This window comes from Aristolochia californica, unplaced genomic scaffold (genome assembly GCF_029961685.1).
Source record: "Aristolochia californica isolate CCGP_79_NKW_82.1479 unplaced genomic scaffold, dmAriCali1.0.hap1 SCAF_1, whole genome shotgun sequence".
NCBI classification, from domain to species: Eukaryota; Viridiplantae; Streptophyta; class Magnoliopsida; order Piperales; family Aristolochiaceae; genus Aristolochia; species Aristolochia californica.
The window spans coordinates 26,163,215-26,185,658 of NW_027181770.1; positions in this window are offsets into that span (position 1 = coordinate 26,163,215).

Below are 22,444 nucleotides of genomic sequence, written 5' to 3' on the forward strand. Positions count from 1 at the left end.
GAGAATAAAAAACGCTCAATAAATTCTCAAGTGAATGTGCGGTAGGTATTTACCCAAGTAAAACAAGCCATAATTTGGCCCATTTACAAAAAGTTAACCTAACAATCATAGATGATTGTAAATTGATTTATCATGTGTAACAGGGTATATTACCCTAAGAAATGACATATGAATTGGGAGTCAACACTCAGTTAAAAATCCCCCGCCTTCCCCTTTTCTCGACGATTGCAAGACCTGATATAAAAACTAAAAAGAACTCACAATCCCTAAAAATTACAGACACACTTTGGAATTATCTCTCTCTACATTTGTTCATTGTGCATTTCCATTTTATATGTACTCTTTTTTCTTAAATAAAAACTTTTAATTTTCGCTCTCCCTTCATCCCGTAAACCAAAAATGCAAATAGATCACAACAAAATGAAAATTTTAGAGTTTATGTATGGAAAAATTATAAAAAATAACAAATGTAATTAAAATTTGTTTTTTCACACACCACAAATGAACACAAAAGTTTTGTTGTCCAAGTTTGGGAAATTCCACTAGTTCAACCCTAACAGCTTAGAATTTTATAAGAAAGAGATTTCATCCACACATGCTTTAAAAATGGATATGCATGCTTTAAACATGTTAAAGATGCAAAACACCCATGGATCCAAACCTTTTAAACTGAATAACAAATGCTCATTAAATTTTCAAGTGAACGTGCGGTGGGATATTTGCCGAGTCAAACAGGCCAATATTTTGCCCATATACAAAAAGCTGACCTGACGATCATAAATTATTGTAAAGAGATTTATCATGTGTAACGGGCTATATTACCCTAAGAAATCTCATATGGATAGGGGGTCAGCACTCAGTTAAAAATCCCCCGCCTCCACCTTTTCCCAATGATTGAAAAACTTGATATATAAAAACTAAAAAGAGCTTACAATCCCTAAAAATTACAGACACTCTTTGAAATTATCTCTCTCTATATTTGTGCATTGTGCAATTTAATTTTAGATGTACACTTTTTTCTGAAAAAAAAACTTTGAGTTTTTCGCTCTCCCTTCATCTGGTAAACCAAAAGACAAATAGATCACAACAAAATAAAAATTTTAGAGTTTATGTATGGAAAAAATTTAAAAGAATAAAAAATGTAAGTAAAGAAAATTTATTCACACACCACAAATGAACACAAAAAGTTTTGTTGTCCAAGTTTGGGAAATTCCACTAGTTCAACCATAAAAGTTTGGAATTTTATAAGAAAGAGATTTCATCCACACATGCTTTAAAAATGGATATGCATGCTTGAAACATGTTAAAGATGAAAATCACCTATGGATCCAAACCTTTTAAAGAGAATAACAAACGCTCATTAAATTCTGAAGTGAACGTGCGGTGGGATATTTACCCGAGTCAAACAAGCCATTATTTTTCCAATTTACAAAAAGCATACCAAACTATCACAGATGATTGTAAAGTGATTTATCATGCGTAACGTGAAATATTACCCTAAAAAATGACTTATGGATTGGGAGTCAACACTCAGGTAAAACTCCCCCGCCTCCCCCTTTTCCCAACGATTTCTAAACCAGATAATAAAAACTAAAGATAGCTTACAATCCCTAAAAATTATAGACACTCTTTTTAATTATCTACCTCTACATTTGTCCATTGTGCATTTCAATTTCAGATGTACACTTTTTTCTTAAATCAAAACTTTGAGTTTTCGCTCTCCCTTTATGTCGTAAACCAAAAAGGCAAATAGATCACAACAAAATGAAACTTTTAGAGTTTATGTAAGGAAAAAATTTAAAACAATAACTAATGTAAGTAAAGATAATTTATTCACACACCACAAATGAACACAAAAGATTTCTTGTCCAAATTTGGGAAATTCCACTAGTTGTTGACCCTAACAGCTTGGAATTTTATAAGAAAGAGATTTCTTCTACACCTGCTTTAAAAACGGATATGCATGTTTGGAACATGTTAAAGATACAAATCGCCTATGGATCCAAACCTTTTAAACTGAATAAAAAACGCTAATAAATTCTCAAATGAACGTGTGGTGGGATATTTACCCGAGTCAAACAAGCCATTATTTTACCCATATACAAAAAGCTGACCTGACGATCATAGATGATTGGAAAGTGATTTATCATGCATAACGTGCTATATTACCCAAAGAAATGTCATATGGATTGGGAGTCAACACTTAGTTAAAAATGCCCCGCTTTCCCCTTTTGCTGACGATTGCAAAACCTGATATATAAACACTATAAAGAACTTACAATCCCTAAAAATTACAGACACTCTTTGGAATTATCTCTCTCTATATTTGTGCATTGTGCATTTTAATTTTAGATGTACACTTTTTTCTTAAATCAAAACTTTGAGTTTTCACTCTCCCTTCATCCTGTAAACCAAAAAGGAAAATAGATATCAAAAAAATGAAAATTTTAGAGTTTATGTATGGAAAAAAATTTAAAACAATAGAAAATGTAAGTAAAGAAACTTTATTCACACACCACAAATGAACACAAAAGTTTTGTTGTCCATGTTTGGGAAATTCCACTAGTTCAACCCTAATAGCTTGGAATTTTATAAGAAAGAGATTTCATCCACACATGCGTTAAAATTGATATGCATGCTTGAAACATGTTAAAGATGCAAATCACCTATGGATCTAAACCTTTTAAAGAGAGTAACAAGCGCACATTAAATTCACAAGTGAACGTGCGGTGGGATATTTACCCGAGTCAAACAAGCCATTATTTTTCCCACTTACAAAAAGCTAACCTAACGATCAAAGATGATTGTAAAGTCGTTTATCATGCATAACGGGCTATATTACCCTAAGAAATGACTTTTGGATTGGGAGTCAACACTCAGTTAAAAATCCCCCGCCTCCCTCTTTTCCCGACGATTGCAAAACCTAATATATAAAAACTAAAAAGTGCTCACAATCCCTTAAAATTATAGACACTCTTTGGAATTATCTCTCTCTACATTTGTGCATTGTGCATTTCCATTTTTGATCTACTCTTTTTTCTTAAATCAAAACTTTCAGTTTTGGCTCTGCCTTCATCCCGTAAACCAAAAAGGCAAAAAGATCCCAACAAAATGAAAATTTTAGAGATTATGTATGGAAAAAATTTAAAACAATAACAAATGTAAGTAAAGAAAATTTATTCACGCAACACAAATGAACACAAATATTTTGTTGTCCAAGTTTGGGAAATACCACTAGTTCAATCCTAACAACTTGGACTTTTAAAGAAAGAGATTTCTTCCACACATGCTTTAAAAATGGATATGCATGCTTTGAAAATGTCAAAGATGCAAATCACCTATGGATCCAAACCTTTTAAAGAGAATAACAAACAATCATTAAATTCTCAAGTGAACGTGCTGTGGGATATTTACCTGAGTCAAACAAGCCATTTTTTTGCCCATTTACAAAAAGCTGACCTAATGATCATAGATGATTGTAAAGTGATTTATCAAGCGTAACGGGCTATATTACCCTATGAAATGACTTATGGATTCAGAGTCAACACTTAGTTATAAACCTCCCCCAAATCCCCCTTTTTCCAACGATTGCAAAACTTGATTTTACAAAAACTTAAGAGAGCTCACAATCCCTAAAAATATCAGACACTCTTTGGAATTATGTGTATCTACATTTGTGCATTGTACATTTCCATTTTAGATGTACTCTTTTTTCTTAAATCAAAACTTTGAGTTTTCACTCTACCTTCATCCGTTAAACCAAAAATGCAAATAGAGCACAAAAAATCAAAATTTTAGAGTTTATGTATGGAAAAAATTTAAGACAATAACAAATGTAAGTAAAAAAACTTATTCACACACCACAAATGAACACAAAAGTTTTTTTGTCCAAGGTTTGGAAATTCCACTAGTTCAACCCTAACAGCTTGGAATTTTATAAGAAAGAGATTTCATCCACACATGCTTTAAAAATGGATATGCATGCTTGAAACAGGTAAAAGATTCAAATCACCTATGGATCCAAACCTTTTAAAGAGAATAACAAATGCTCATTAAATTCTCAAGTGAACGTACGGTGGCATATTTACTCGAGTCAAACAAGCCATTATTTTGCCCATTCACAAAAAGCTGACCTAACGATCATATATGATTTTAAAGTGATTTATCATGAGCAACGGGTTATATTACCCTAAGAAATGACTTATGGATTGGGAGTCAACACTCAGTTAAAAATCCCCCGCCTCCCCCTTTTCAAAACGATTGCAAAACCGGATATATGAAAACAAAAAAAAGCTTACAATCCCTAAAAATTACAGACACTCTTATGAATTATATCTCTCTACATTTGTGCGTTGTGCATTTCCATTTTAGATGTACACTTTTTTCTTAAATCAAAACTTTAAGTTTTCGCTCTCTCTTCATGCTGTAAACCAAAAAGGCAAATAGATCACAACAAAATGAAAATTTTAGAGTTTATGTATGAAAAAAATTTAAAACAATAACAAATATAAGTAAAGATAATTTATTCACACACCACAAATGAACACAAAAGTTTTGTGGTCCAAGTGCGGGAAATTCCACTAGTTGTTGACCCTAACAACTTGGAAATTTATAAGAAAGAGATTTCTTCCACACATGCTTTAAAAATGGATATGCATGCTTGAAACATGTTAAGGATGAAAATCACCTATGGATCCAAATCTTTTAAAGAGAATGACAAACGCTCATTAAATTCGCAAGTGAACATGCGGTGGGATATCTACACGAGTCAAGCAAGCCATTATTTTACCCATATACAAAAAGCTGACCTGATGATAATAGATGATTGTAAAGTGATTTATCATACGTAATGGGCTATATTACCCAAAGAAATGTCATATGGATTGGGAGTCAACACTCAGTTAAAAATCCCCCGCCTCCCCCTTTTCCCGACGATTGCAAAACCTTATATATAAAAACTAAAAAGAGCTTACAATCCCTAAAAATTACAGGCATCTTTGGAATTATCTCTCTCTATATTTGTGCATTGTGCATTTCCATTTTAGATATACACTGTTTTCTTAAATCAAAACTTTGAGATTTCGCTCTTCCTTCATCCCGTCATCCAAAAAGTCAAATAGATCACAACAAAATGAAAATTTTAGAGTTTATGTATAGAAAAAATTTAAAACAAAAACAAATATAAGTAAAGAAAATGTATTCACACACCGCAAATGAACACAAAAGTTTTATTGTCATAGTTTAGGAAATTCCACTAGTTCAACCCTAACTGCTTGGAATTTTATAAGAAAGAGATTTCATCCACACATGCTTTAAAAATAAATATGCATGCTTGAAACATGTTAAAGATGCAAATCACCTATGGATCCAAACCTTTTAAAGATAATAACAAATGGTCAATAAATTCTCAAGTGAACATGCGGTGTGATATTTACCTGAGTCAAACAAGCCATTATTTTTCCCATTTACAAAAAGCTGACCTAATGATCATAGATGATGGAAAAGTGATTTATCAAGCGTAACGTGCTATATTACCCTAAGAAATGACTTATGGATTGGAAGTCAACACTCAATTAAAAATCCCCCGACTCCCCCTTTTCCCCACGATTGCAAAACCAGATATATAAAAATTAAAAAGAGCTTACAATCCCTAAAAATTATAGGCACTCATTTGAATTAACTCCCTCTACATTTGTGCGTTGTGCATTTTCATTTTAGATGTACACTTTTTCTTTAAATCAAAACTTTGACTTTTCACTCTCCCTTCATGCCGTGAACCAAAAAGGCAAATTGATCACAACAAAATAAAACTTTTAGAGTTTATTTATGGAAAAAATTTAAAAGAATAACAAATGTAAGTAAAAAAATTAATTCACACACCACAAATGAACTCAAAACTTTTGTTGTCCAAGTTTGGGAAATTCCACTAGTTCAAACCTAACTGCTTGGAATTTTATAAGAAAGAGATTACTTCCACACATACTTTAAAAATGGATATGCATGCTTGAAACATGTTAAAGATGCAAATAACCTATGGATCCAAACCTTTTAAAGAGAATAACAAACGCACATTAAATTCTCAAGTGAACGTGCAGTGAGATATTTGCCCGAGTTAAACAAGCAATTATTTTACCCATATAGAAAAATCTGACCTAACGATCATAGAAGACTGTAAAGTGATTTATCATACGTAACGGGCTATATTACCCAAAGAAATGTCATATGAATTGGGAGTCAACACTCAATTAAAAATCCCCTGCCTCCCCCTTTTCCCGACGATTGCAAAACCTTATATATATAAAAATTAAAACAGCTTACAATCCCTAAAAATTACAGACACTCTTTGGAATTATCTCACTCTATATTTGTGCATTTTGCATTTTCATTTAAGAAGTACACTTTTTTCTGAAATTATAACTTTGAGTTTTCGCTCTCCCTTCATCCCGTAAACCAAAAAGGCAAATAGATCACCACAAAATGAAAATTTTAGAGTTTATGAATTGAAAAAATTTAAAACAATAACAAATGTAAGTAACGAAAATTTATTCACACACCACAAATGAACACAAAATTTTTTTTGTCCAAGTTTTGGAAATTCCACTAGTTCAACCCTAACAGCTTAGAATTTTATAAGAAAGAGATTTCATCCACACATGCTTTAAAAATGGATATGCATGTTTTAAACATGTTAAATATGCAAATCACCAATGGATCCAAACCTTTTAAACAGAATAACAAACGCTCGTTAAATTCTCAAGTGAATGTGCGGTGGGATATTTACCCGAGTCAAACAAGCCATTATATTTCCCATTTACAAAAAGCTGACCTAACGATCATAGATGATTGTAAAGTGATTTATCATGCGTAACGTACTATATTACCCTAAGAAACGACTTATGGATTTGGAGTCAACACTCAGTTAAAACTCCCCCGCCTCCCCCTTTTCCCGACGATAGCAAAACCAGATAATAAAAACTAAAAAGAGCTTACAATCCCTAAAAATTACAGACACTCTTTTAAATTATCTCCCTCTACATTTGACCATTGTGCATTTCAATTTTAGATCTACACTTTTTTGTTAAATCAAAACTTTGAGTTTTCGCTCACCCTTCATGCCGTAAACCTAAAAGGCAAATAGATCACAACGAAATGAAACTTTCAGAGTTTATATATGGAAAAAATTTAGAACAATAACTAATGTAACTAAAGATAATTTATTCACACACCACAAATTAACACAAAAGTTTTGTTGTCCAGGTTTGGGAAATTCCACAAGTTGTTGACCCTAACAGCTTGGAATTTTATTAGAAAGAGATTTCTTCCATACATGCTTTAAAAAAAGATATGCATGCTTGAAACATGTTAAAGATGCAAATCACCTATGGATCCAAACCTTTTAAAGACAATAAAAAACACTCATTAAATTCTCAAAAGAACGTGTGGTGGGATATTTACCCGAGTCAAACAAGCCATTATTTTACCCAAATACAAAAAGCTGACCTGACGATCATAGATGATTGTAAAGTGATTTATCATGCGTAACGGGCTATATTACCCGAAGAAATGGCATATGGATTGGGAGTCAACACTCAGTTAAAAATCCCCCGCCTCCCTCTTTTCCTGACGATTACAAAACCTGATATATAAAAACTAAAAAGAACTTACAATCCCTAAAAATTGCACACACTCTTTCGAATTATCTCTCTCTATGTTTTTGCATTGTGCATTTCCATTTTAGATGTACACTTTTTTCTTAAATTAAAACCTTGAGTTTTCGCTCTCCCTTCATCCCGAAACCAAAAAGGCAAATAGATCACAACAAAATGAAAATTTTAGAGTTTATGTATGGAAAAAATTTAAAACTATAACAAATGTAAGTAAAAAAAATTTATTCACACACCACAAATAAACACAAATGTTTTGTTGTCCAAGTTTGGGAAATTTCACTAGTTCAACCCTAACAGCTTGGAATTTTATAAGAAAAAGATTTCATCCACACATGCTTTAAAAATGGATATACATGGTTGAAACATGTTAAAGATGAAAATCACCTATGGATTTAAACCTTTTAAAAAGAGTAACAAATGCTCATTAAATTCAGAAGTGAACGTGCGATGGGATATTTACTAAAGTCAAACAAGCCATTATTTTGCCCATATACAAAAAGCTCACCTGACGATCATAGATGATTGTAAAATGATTTATCATGCGTAACGGGCTATATTACCCGAAGAAAATGTCATATGGATTGGGAGTCATGACTCAGTTAAAAATCCCCCGCCTCCCCCTTTTTCGGACGATTGCAAAACCACATATATAAAAACTACAAAGTGCTTACAATCCCTAAAAATTACAGACACTATTTGGAATTATCTCTCTCTATATTTGTGCATTGTGCATTTTAATTTTAGATGTACACTTTTTTCTTAAATCAAAACTTTGAGTTTTCGCTCTCCCTTCATCCCGTAAACCAAAAAGGCAAATAGATCACAAAAAAATGAAAATTTTAGAGTTTACGTATGGAAAAAAATTTAAAACAATAACAAATGTAAGTAAAGAAACTTTATTCACACACCATTAATGAATACAAAAGTTTTGTTGTCCATGTTTGGGAAATTCCACTAGTTCAACCCAAATAGCTTGGAATTTTAAAAGAAAGAGATTTCATCCACACATACTTTTAAAATGGATATGCATGCTTGAAACATGTTAAAGATTCAAATCACCTATGGATCTAAACCTTTTAAAGAGAGTAACAAACGCTCATTAAATTCTCAAGTGAACGTGCGGTGGGATATTTACCCGAGTCAAACAAGCAATTATTTTTCCCACTTACAAAAAGCTGATCTAACGATCATAGATGATTGTAAAGTCATTTATCAGGTGTAAGGGGCTATATTACCCTAAGAAATGACTTATTGATTGGGAGTCAACACTCAGTTAAAAATCCCCCACCTCCCTCTTTCCCAACGATTGCAAAACCTGTTATATAAAAACTAAAAAGAGCTTACAATCTCTAAAAATTACAGACACTCTTCGGAATTATCTCTGTCTACATTTGTGCATTGTGCATTTCCATTTTAAATGTACATTTTTTTCTAAAATTAAAACTTTTAGTTTTTGCTCTCCTTCATCCCGTAAACAAAAAAGGCAAATAGATCACAACCAAATGAAAATTTTAGAGTTTAAGTATGGAAAAAATTTAAAACAATAACAAATGTTAGTAAAGAAAATTTATTCACACACCACAAATTAAGAAAAGAGTTTTGTTGTCCAAGTTTGGTAAATTCAACTAGTTAACCCCTAATAGCTTGGAATTTTATAAGAAAGAGATTTCTTCCACACATGCTTGAAAAACAGATATGCATGCCTGAAACATATTAAAGATGCAAGTCACCTATGGATCTAAAACTTTTAAACAGAATAACAAACGCTCATTAAATTCTCACGTGATGGTGCGGCGGGACATTTACTTGAGTCAAACAAGCCATTATTTTGCCCATTTACAAAAAGCTGACCAAACGATCAAAGATGATTGTAAAGTGATTTCTCATGCGTAACTGGCTATATTACCCTATGAAATTACTTATGGATTGAGAGTCAACACTCAGTTAAAAACCCCCCGCCTCCCCCTTTTCCTGACGATTATAAAACCTAATATATAAAAACTAAAATGTGCTCACAATCCCTTAAAATTACAGACACTCTTTGGAATTATCTCTCACTACATTTGTGCATTGTGCATTTAATTTTAGATGTACTCTTTTTACTTAAATCAACACTTTGAATTTTCCCTCTCCCTTCATCCCATAAACGAAAAAGGAAAGTACATCATACAAAATGAAAATTTTAGAGTTTATACATGGAAAAAATTTCAAACAATAACAAATGTAATTAAAGAAAATTTATTCACACACCACAAATGAACACAAAAGTTTTGTTGTCCAAGTTTGGGAAATTCCACTAGTTCAACCCTAACAGCTTGGAATTTTATAAGAAAGAGATTTCTTCCACACATGCTTTAAAAACGGATATGCATGCTTGAAACATGTTAAAGATCCAAATCACCAATGGATCCAAACATTTGAAAGAGAATAACAAACGCTCATTAAATTCTCAAGTGAACGTGCGGTGGGATATTTACCTGAGTCGAACAAGCCATTAGTTTGCCCATTTACAAAAAGTGGAGTTGATGATCATGGATGATTGTAAAGTGATTTATCATGCGTAAAGGCCTATATTACCCTAAGAAATGACTTATGGATTGGGAGTCAACATTCAGTTAAAAATCCCCTGCCACCCCCTTTTCCCAACGTTTGCAAAACCGGATATATAAAAATTCGAAAGATTACTATCCCTAAAAAAACAGACACTCTTTGGAATTATCTCTCTCTACATTTGAGCATTGTGCATCTCCATTTTAGATGTACACTTTTTTGTTAAATCCAAACGTTGAGTTTTCGCTCTCCCTTCATGCCGTAAACCAAAAAGGCAAATGGATCACAACAAAATGAAAATTTTAGAGTTTATGTATGGAAAGAATTTAAAAAAATAACAAATGTAAGTAAAGAAAATTTATTCACAGAATACAAATGTACACAAAAGTTTTGTTGTCCATATTTGGGAAATTCCACTAGTTATTGATCCTAACAGCTTGGAATTTTATAAGGAAGAGATTTCTTCAACACATGCTTTAAAAATGGATACGCATGCTTGAAACATGTTAAAGATGCAAATAACCTATGGATCCAAAACTTTTAAAGAGAAAAACCACGCTCATTAAATTCTCAAGTGAACATGCGGTGAGATATTTACCTGAGTCAAACAAAGCATTATTTTGCCCATATACAAAAAACTGACCTAACGATCATTGATGATTGTAAAGTGCTTTATCATGCATAACTGTCTATATTACCCTATGAAATGACTTATGGATTGGGAGTCAACACTCAGTTAAAAATCCCCCGCCTCCCCCTTTTCCCGACGATTGTAAAACCTGATATATAAAAACTAAAAGGAGCTTACAATTACTAAAAATTCCAGACACTCTTCGGAACTATCTCTCTCTACATTTGTGCATTGTGCATTTCATTTTTTGATGTACACCTTTTTCTTAAATCAAAACTTTTAGTTTTCATTCTCGCTTCATCCTGTAAACAAAAAAGGCAATTAGATAAAAAAATGAAAATTTTTCACACAACACAAATGAACACAAAATGTTTTTTGTCCAAGTTTGGGAAATTCCACTTGTTCAACCCTAATAGCTTGGAATTTTATAAGAAAGAGATTTCATCCACACATGATTTAAAAATAGATATGCATGCTTGAAACATGTTAAAGATGCAAATCGCCTATGGATCCAAACCTTTTAAAGAGAATAACAAACGCTCATTAAATTCTCAAGTGAACATGCGGTGGGATATTTACCAGAGTCAAACAAGCTATTATTTTGCCCATTCATAAAAAGCTGACCTAATGATCATAGATGATTGTAAAGTGATTTATCATATGTAACGGGCTATATTACCCTAAAAATCCTCCGCCTCCCCCTTTTCCCGACGATTGAAAAACCTGATATATAAAAACTAAAAAGAGCTCAAAATCCCTAAAATTTACAGACACTCTTTGGAATTATCTCTCTCTACAGTTTTACCTTTTGCATTTCCATTTTAGATGTACTCTATTTTCTTAAATCAAAACTTTGAGTTTTCGCTCTCCCTTCATGTCGTAAACCACAAAGCCAAATGGATCACAACAAAATGAAAATTTTAGAGTTTATGAATGAAAAACATTTAAAACAATAACAAATGTAAGTAAAGAAAATTGATTAACACAACAAAAATGAACACAAAAGTTTTGTCGTCCAAGTTTGGGAAATTCCACTAGTTGATGACCCTAACAACTTGGAATTTTGTAAGAAAGAGATTTCTTCCACACTTGCTTTAAAAATGGATATGCATGCTTGAAACATGTTAAAGATGCAAATTACCTATGGATCCAAAATTTTTAAAGAGAATAACAAACGCTCATTAAATTCTCAAGTGAACGTGCAGTGGGATATTTACCTGAGTCAAACCAGTCATTATTTTGGCAATAAACAAAAAGCAGACCTAATGATCATAGATGTTTGTAAAGTGATTTATCATGCGGAACGGGCTATATTACCCTAAAAAATGACTAATGGATTGGAAGTCAACACTCAGTTAAAAATCCCTTGCCTCCCCATTTTCCCGACGATTGCAAAACCTAATAAATCAAAACTAAAAAGAGCTCACAATCCCTAAACAATACAGTCACTCTTTGGAATTATCTCTTTCTATATTTGTCCATTGTTCATTTACATTTTAGATATACTCTTTTTCCTTAAATCAAAACTTGGTGTTTTCGCTCTCCCTTCATCCCGTAAACCAAAAAGGTAAATAGATCATAACAAAATGAAAATTTTAGAGTTTATGTATGATTTTTTTTTAAAATAACAAATGTAAGTAAAGAAAATTTATTCTCACACCACAAATTAACACAAAAGTTTTGTTGTGCAAGTTTGGGAAATTCCACTAGTTCAACCCTAACAGCTTGGAATTTTATAAGAAAGAGATTTATTCCATGCATGCATTAAAAATCGATATGCAATATTGAAAAATGTTAATGGTGAAAATCAACTACGGATCCAAACCTTTTAAAGAGAATAACAAACACACATTAAATTCTCAAGTGAACATGCGGTGGGATATTTACCCGAGTCGAACATGCCATTATTTTGCCCATTTACAATAAGCTGACCTAATGATCATAGACGATTGTAAAGTGATTAATCATGCATAACGGGCTACATTACCCTAAGAAATGACTTATAGATTGGGAGTCAATAGTCAGTTAAAAACCTCTCCCCCCCCCCCCCCCCCCCCCCCCCGCCTCCCCTTTTTCACGACGTTTTCAAAACCAAATATATTAAAATTAAAAAGAGCTTAAAATCCCTAAAAATTACATACTCTCTTTGGAATTATCGCTCCCTACATTTGAGCATTGTGCATTTCTATTTTAGATGTACGCTTTTTTCTTAAATCAAAACTTTGAGTTTTCACTCTCCCTTCATGCCGTAAACCAAAAAGGCAAATAAATCACAACAAAAAGAAAATTTTAGAGTTTAAGTATGGAAAAAATTTAAAACAATAAAAAATGTAAGTAAACAAAATTTTTTCACACACCACAAATGAACACAGAAGTTTTGTTGTCCAAGTTTGGGAAATTCCACTAGTTGTCGTCCTTAATAGCTTGGAATTTTATAAGAAAGAGATTTCTTCCACACATGCTTTAAAAACGGATATGCATGCTTGAAACATATTAAAGATGCAAATCACCTATGGATCCAAAACTTTTAAAGAGAATAACAAACGCTCATTAAAGTCTTAGGTGAACGTGCGGTGGGATATTTACCTGAGTCAAACCAGTCATTATTTTTCCCATAAACTAAAAGCTTACCTAACGATCATAGATGATTGTAAAGTGATTTATCATACGTAACGGGCTATATTACCCTAAAAAATGCCTTTTGGATTGGGAGTCAACACTTAGGTAAGAATTCCCTGCCTCCCCCTTTTCCCGACGAATGCAAAACCTGATATATAAAAACTAAAAAGAGCTTACAATCCCTAAAAATTATAGGCACTCTTTCGAATTATATCTTCCGAAATTTGTGCATTGTGCATTTCCATTTTAGATGTACACATTTTTCTTAAATCAAAACTTTTAGTTTTCGCACTCCCTTCATCCTGTAAACCAAAAAGGCAAACAGATCACAACCAAATGAAAATTTTAGAGTGTATGTATGGAAAAAATTTAAAAAACTAACAAATTTTAGTAAAGAAAATTTATTCACACACCACAAATGAAGACAAAAGTTTTTTTGTCCAAGTTGGGGAAATACCACTAGTTAACCCCCAACAGCTTGGAATTTTTTAAGAAAGAGATTTGTTCCACGCACGCTTTAAAAATGCATATGCATGCTTGAAACATGTTAAAGATGGAAATCAACTATGGTTTCAAACCTTTTAAAGTGAATAACAAACGCTCAATAAATTCTCAAGTGAACGTGCGATGGGATATTTACCCGAGTCAAACTATCCATTATTTTGCCCATTAACAAAAAGTTGACCTAACGATCATAGATGATTTTAAAGTGATTTTTTTCATGCGTAATGGGCTATAATACCCTAAGAAATGACTTATGGATTGGGAGTCAACACTCTGTTAAAAATCCCCTTCCTCCCCCTTTTCCCGATGATTTCAAAAACCTAATAAATCAAAACTAAAAAGATCTCACAATCCCTAAACATTAAAGTCACTCTTTCGAATTATCTCTCTCAACATTTGTCCATTGTGCATTTCCATTTTAGATATACTCTTTTTCCTTAAATCAAAACTTTGAGTTTTCGCTCTCCCTTCATCCCGTAAACCAAAAAGGCAAATAGATCATAACAAAATGAAAATTTTAGAGTTTAAGTATGGAAAAAAAAATTAAAAACAACAAATATAAGCAAAAAAATTTATTCTCACACCACAAATGAACACAAAAGTTTTTTTGTCCAAGTTTGGGAAATTCCACTAGTTGTTAACGCTAATAGCTTGGAATTTTATAAGACAGAGATTTCTTCCACACATCCTTTAAAAATGGATATGCATGTTTGAAACATGTTAAAGATGCAAATCACCTATGGATCTAAACCTTTTAATGATAATTACAAACGCTCATTAAATTTTCAAGTGAATGTGCAATAGGATATTTACCCTAGTAAAACAAGCCATTATTTTGCATATTTACAAAAAGCTGACCTAACAATAATACATGAATTTAAAGTGATTCATCATGCGTAACGGGCTATATTACCCTAAGAAATGACTTATGGATTGGGATTCAACACTTAGTTAAAAATCCCCCGCCTTCCCCTTTTCCTAACGATTGCAAAACCGGATATAAAAAAACTAAAAAAGAGCTTACAATCCCTAAAAATTATAGACACTCTTTGGAATTATCTCTCTCTAGATTTGTACAATGTGCATTTCCATTTTAGATGTACTCTCTTTTCTTAAATCAAAACTTTTAGTTTTCGCTCTCCCTACATCCTGTAAACCAAAAAGGCAAATAGATCACAACAAAATGAAAATTTTAGAGTTTTCGTATGGAAAAAATTTAAACAATAACAAATTCAAGTAAAAAAATTTATTCACACACCACAAATGAACAAAAAAGTTTTGTTGTCCAAGTTTGGGAAATTCCACTAGTTGTTGACCCTTACAGCTTGGAATTTTATAAGAAATAGATTTCTTCCACACATGCTTTAAAAATGGATATGCATGCTTGAAACATGTTAAAGATGCAAATCACCTATGGATCCAAACCTTTTAAAGAGAATGACAAATGCTCAATATATTCTAGAGTGAACGTGCGGTGGGATTTTTACTCGAGTCAAACAAGCAATTATATTTCCCTTTTACAAAAAGTTGACCAAACAATCATACACGATTTTAAAGTCATTTATCATTCATAATAGGCTTTATTAAAATAAGAAATGACTTATGGATTGGGAGTCAACACTCAGTTAAAAATTCCCTGCCTCACCCTTTTCCCGATGATTGCAAAACCTGATATATAAAAACTAAAAAGAGCTCACAATCCCTAAAACTTGCAGTCACTCTTTCTAATTATCTCTCACTACATTTGTGCATTTTGTATTTCCATTTTAGATGTACTCGTTTTTTTTTTAATAAAAAATTTGAGTTTTCGCTCTCCCTTCATGCCGTAAACCAAAAAGGCAAATAGTTTACAAGAAAAAGAAAATTTTAGAGTTTACGTATGGAAAAAATTTTAAACAATAAAAAATGTGAGTAAAGAAAATTTATTCACACACCACCAATCAACACAAAAGTTTTCTTGTACAAGTTTGGGAAATTCCACTAGTGGTTGACGCTAGCAGGTGGGAATTTTATAAGACAGAGATTTCTTCCACACATCCTTTAGAAATGGATATGCATGTTTGAAACATGTTAAAGATGCAAATCACCTATGGATCCAACCCTTTCAAAGAGAATAAAAAACGCTCATTAAATTCTCAAGTGAACGTTCAGTTGGATATTTACCCGAGTAAAACAAGCCATTATTTTGCCAATTTACAAATACCTGACCTAACGATCATAGATGATTGTAAAGTGATTCATCACACGTAACGGGATATATTACCCTAAGAAATGACTTATGGATTGGGAATCAACACTCAGTTAAAAATCCCCCGCCTCCCCCTTTTCCCGATGATTGAGAAACCGGATATATAAAAACTAAAAAGAGCTTGCAATCCCTAAAAAATATAGACACTCTTTGGAATTATCTCTCTCTACATTTGTGCAATGTGCATTTCCATTTTAGATGTACTCTTTTTGCTTAAATCAAAAATTTGAGTTTTCGCTCTCCCTTCATGCCGTAAACCAAAAAGGCAAATAGATCACAACAAAATGAAAAGTTTAGAGTTTATGTATGGAAAAAATTTATAAGAATAAAAAATATAAATAAAGAAAATTTATTCACACACCACAAATGAAGACAAAAGTTTTGTTGTCCAAGTATGGGAAATTCCACTAGTTGTTGACCCTAACAACTTGGAATTTTATAAGAAAGAGATTTCTTCCACACATGCTTTAAAAATGGATATGCATGCTTGAAACATGTTAAAGATGCAAATCACCTATGGATCCAAAACTTTTAAAGAGAATAACTAATGCTCATTAAATTCTCAACTGAACGTGCAGTGGGATATTTACCTGAGTCAAACAAGCCATTATTTTGCCCATATACAAAAAGCTGACCTAACGATCATTGATGATTGTAAAGTGATTTATCATGCATAACGGGATATATTACCCTAAGAAATGACTTATGGATTGGGAGTCAACACTCAGTTAAAAATCCCCCGTCTCCCCCTTTTCCCGATGATTGCAAAACCTTATATATAAAAACTAAAAAGAGCTTACAATCCCTAAACACTAAAGACACTCTTTGGAATTATCTCTCTCTACATTTTTGTATTGTGCATTTCTATTTTAGATGTACTCTTTTTTCATAAATCAAAACTTTGAGTTTTGGCTCTCCCTTCATCTCGTAAACCAAAAAGGCAAATAGATTGCAACCAATTGAAAATTTTAGAGTTTATGTATGGAAAAATTTTAAAACAATAACAAATGTAAGTAAAGAAAATTTATTCACACACCACAAATGAACACAAAATTTTTGTCGTCCAAGTTTGGGAAATTCCACTAGTTGTTGACCCTAATAGCTTGGAATTTTATAAGAAAGAGATTTCTTCCTCCACATATGCTTTAAAAACGAATATGCATACTTGAAACATGTTAAAGATGCAAATCACCTATGGATCCAAACCTTTTGAAGAGAATAACGAACGCTCATTAAATTCTCAAGTGAACGTGCGGAGGGATATTTACTCGAGTCAAACAAGACATTATTTTGCCCATTAACAAAAAGTTGATCTAAGGATCATAGATGATTTTAAAGTGATTTTTCATGTGTAACGGGCTATATTACCCTAAGAAATGACTAATGGATTGGGAGTCAACACTCAGTTAAAAATCCCCCGCCTCCCCCTTTTCCCGACGATTGCAAAACCTAATAAATCAAAACTATAAAGAGCTCACAATCCCTAAACATTACAGTCACTCTTTGGAATTATCTCTCTCTACATTTGTCCATTGTGCATTTTCATTTTAGATATCCTCTTTTTTCTTAAATCAAAACTTTGAGTTTTCGCTCTCCCTTCATCCCATAAACCAAAAAGGCAAATAGATCATAACAAAATGAAAATTTTAGAGTTTTCGTATGGAAAAAAATTTAAAAAAAATAAATGTAAGTAAAGAAAATTTATTCTCACACATAAAATGAACACAAAAGTTTTGTTGTCAAGTTTGTGAAATTCATCTAGTTCACCGTTAACAGCTTGGAATTTATAAGAAAAAGATTTCTTCCACGCATGCTTTAAAAATTGATGTGCAAGCTTGAAAAATGTTAAAGGTGCAAATAATCTACGGATCCAAACCATTTAAAAAGAATAACAAACGCTCATTAAATTCTCAAGTGAACGTGCGGTGGGATATTTACCCGAGTCAAACATGCCATTATTTTGCCCATTTACAATAAGCTGACCTAATGATCATAGATGATTTTAAAGTGAATAATCTTGCATAACGGGCTATATTACCCTAAGAAATTAATTATGGATTGGGAGTCAACATTCAGTTAAAAATCCCCCGCCTCCCACTTTTCCCGACGTTTTCAAAACCGGATATATAAAAATTAAAAAGAGCTTACAATCCCAAAAAATTGAAGACACTCTTTGGAATTATCTCTCTCTACATTTGAGCATTGTGCATTTACATTTTAGATGTACACTTTTTTCTTAAATCAAAACTTTGAGTTTTCACACTCCCTTCATGCCATAAACCAAAAAGGCAAATAGATAAAAAATAAATGAAAATTTTAGAGTTTATGTATGGAAAAAATTTAAAACAATAACAAATTTAAGTAAATAAAATTTATTCACACACCACAAATGAATTCAAAAGTTTTGTTGTCCAAGTTTTGGAAATTCTACTAGTTGTTGTCCCTAACACTTTGAATTTTATAAGAAAGAGATTTCTTCCACACATGCTTTAAAAATGGATATGCATGCTTGAAACATGTTAAAGATGCAAATCACCTATGGATCCAAAACTTTTAAAGAGAATGACAAACGCTCATTACATTCTCAGGTGAACGTGCGGTGGGATATTTACCTGAGTCAAACCAGTCATTATTTTGCCCACAAACAAAAAGTTGACCTAATGATCATAGATGATTGTAAAGTGGTTTATCATGCGTAACGGGCTATATTACCCTAATAAATGTATTATGGATTGGGAGTCCACACTCAGTTAAAAATCCCTTGTCTCCCCCTTTTCCCGACGATTGCAAAACCTGAAATTTAAAAACTAAAAAGAGCTTACAATCCCTAAAAATTATAGAAACTCTTTGGAATTATCTCTTTCTAAATTTTTGTATTGTGCATTTCCTTTTTAGATTTACACTTTTTTCTTAAATGACAACTTTTAGTTTTCACTCTCCCTTCATCCCGTATACAAAAAACGAAAATAGATCACAAAAAAATGAAACGTTTAGAGTTGATGAATGGAAATTTTTTTAAAAAAATAAAAAAAGTAAGTAAAGAAAATTTTTCACACACCACAAATGAACAAAAAAGATTTGTTGTCCAAGTTTGGGAAATTCCACTAGTTCAACCCTAACAGCTTTGAATTTTATAAGAAAGAGATTTCATCCACACATGCTTTAAAAATGGATATGCATGAATGCTTGAAACATATTAATGATGAAAATCACCTATGGATCCAAACCTTTTGAAGAGAATAACAAACGCTCATTAAATTCTCAAGTGAACGTGCGATGGGATATTTACCTGAGTCAAACAAGCCATTATTTTGCCCATTTACAAAAAGCCGACCTAACGATCATAGATGATTGTAAAGTGATTTATCATGCATAACGAGCTATATTACCCTAAGAAATGACTTATGGATTGGGAGTTAACACTCAGTTAAAAATCCCCGCCTCCCCCTTTTCCCGACGATTGCAAAACCTGATATATAAAAACTAAAAAGAGCTTTCAATACCTAAAAACTGTAGACACTCTTTGGAATTACCTCTCTATATTTGTGAGTTGTGCATTTCCATTTTAGATGTACTCTTTTTTCTTAAGTTAAAACTTTGAGTTTTCGCTCTCCCTTCATCCCGTAAACCAAAAAGGCAAAAAGATCACAACCAAATGAAAATTTTAGAGTTTATGTACGGAAAAAATTTAAAACAATAATAAATTTTGAAAAATAAAATTTATTCACACACCACTAATGAAGAGAAAAGTTTTGTTGTCCAAGTTTGGAAAATTCTACTAGTTGACCCCCAACAGCTTGGAATTTTATGACAAAGAGATTTCTTCCACAGATCCTTTAAAAATGAATATGCATGGTTGAAACATGTTAAAGATGCAAATCATATATGGATCCAAACCGTTTAAAGAGAATAACAAATGCTCATTAAATTCACAAGTGAACGTGCGGTTGGATATTTACCCGAGTAAAAAAACCCATTATTTTTCCCATTTACAAAAGGCTGACCTCAGGATCATAGATGATTGTAAAGTGATTTATCATGCCTAATGGGCTATATTACCCTGAGAAATGACTTATGGATATGGAGTCAACACTCAGTTAAAAATCCCCTGCCTCCCTCTTTTTCCGATGACTGCAAAACCTAATAAATCAAAACTAAAAAGTGCACACATTCCCTAAATATTACAGTCACTCTTTACAATTATCTCTCTCTACATTTGTCCATTGTGCATTTCAATTTTAGATATACTCTTTTTTCTTAAATCAAAACTTTGAGTTTTCGCTCTCCCTTCATCCTGTAAACCAAAAGAGTCTATGTATGGAAAAATTTTAAAACAATAAAAAATTTAAGTAAAGAAAATTTATTCACACACCACAAATGAACACAAAAGTTCTGTTGTTGAAGTTTGGGAAATTCCACTAGTTGTTGACACTAACAGCTTGGAATTTTATAAGTAAGAGATTTCTTCCACACATGCTTTAAAAATGGATATGCATGCTTCAAATATTTTAAAGATGCAAATCTTCTATGCCATTTTAAAGAGAATAAAAAACGCTCATTAAATTCTCAAATGAACGTGCGGTGGGATATTTACCCAAGTCAAACAAGCCATTATTTTGCCCATTAACAAAAAGCTGACCAAACGATCATAGATGATTTGAAATTGATTTTTCATGCGTAACGGGCTATATTACCCAAAGAAATGACTTATGGATTGGGAGTCAACACTCAGTGAAAAATCCCATGCCTCCCCCTTTTCACGACAATTACAAAACCTAATAAATCAAAACTAAAAAGAGCTCACAATCCCTAAACATTACAGTCACTCTTTGGAATTATCTCTGTCTACAATTGTCCATTGTGGATTTCCATTTTTTGAAGACAAAACTTTTGTTGTCGACCTTTGGGAAATTCCACTTGTTCAACCCTAACTGCTTGGAATTTTATAAGAAAGAGATTTCTTCCAGACATGCTTTAAAAATGGATATGCACGCTTGAAACATGTTAAAGATGCAAATCAGCTATGGATCCAAACCTTTTAAAGAGAATAACAAACGCTCATTAAATTATCAAGTTGACGTGTTATGGGATATTTACCCGAGTCAAACAACCATTATTTTGCCCCTTTACAAAAAGCTGACCTAACGATCATAGATGATTGTAAAGTGATTTATCATGCGTAAAGGGCTATATTACCCTAAGAAATAACATATGGATTGGGACTCAACACTCAGTTAAAAATCCCCCGCCTCCCCCATTTCCCGACGATTGCAAAACCTGATATATAAAAACTAAAAATAGCTTACAATCCTTAAAAATTACAGACACTTTTTGTAATAATCTTTCTCTACATTTGTCCATTGTGCATTTCCATTTTAGATGTACACTTTTTTCTTCAATCAAAACTTTGAGTTTTCGTTCTCCCTTCATCCCGTAAACCAAAAAGGCAAATAGATCTCATCAATAAGAAAATTTTAGGGTTTATGTATGGAAAAAATTTAAAACAATAACTAATGTAAGTAAAGAAAATTTATTCACACACCACAAATGAACACAAAAGTTTTGTCGTCCAAGTTTTGGAAATTCCACTAGTTGTTGACCCTAATAGCTTGGCCTTTTGTAAGGAAGATATTTCTTCCACACATGCTTTAAAAATGGATATGCAAGCTTGAAACATGTTAAAGATGCAAATCACCTAAGGATCCAAACTTTTTAAACAGAATAACAAACGCTCATTAAATTATCAAGTGAACGTACGGTGGGATATTTAGCCGAGTCAAACAAGCCATTATTTTGCCCATTTAAAAAAGGATGACCTCACGATCATAGATGATTGTAAAGTGATTTATCATGCATAACGGGCTATATTACCCAAAGAAATGACTTATGGATTTGGAGTCAACAGTCAGTTAAAAATCCCCCGCCTCCCCCGTTTCTCAACGATCGCAAAACCTGATAGATAAAAATTAAAAAGAGCTTACAATCACTAAAAATTACAGACATTATTTAGAATTATCTCTCTCTACATTAGTGCATTGTGCATATCCATTTTAGATGTATTATTTTTTCTTTAATCAAAACATTGAGTTTTCGTTCTCCGTTCATCCCGTAGACCAAAAAGGCAAATAGATCATAACAAAATGAAAATTTAAGAGTTTATGTATCAAAAAAAATTAAAACAATAACAAATATAAGTAAAGAAAATTTATTCACACATCACAAATG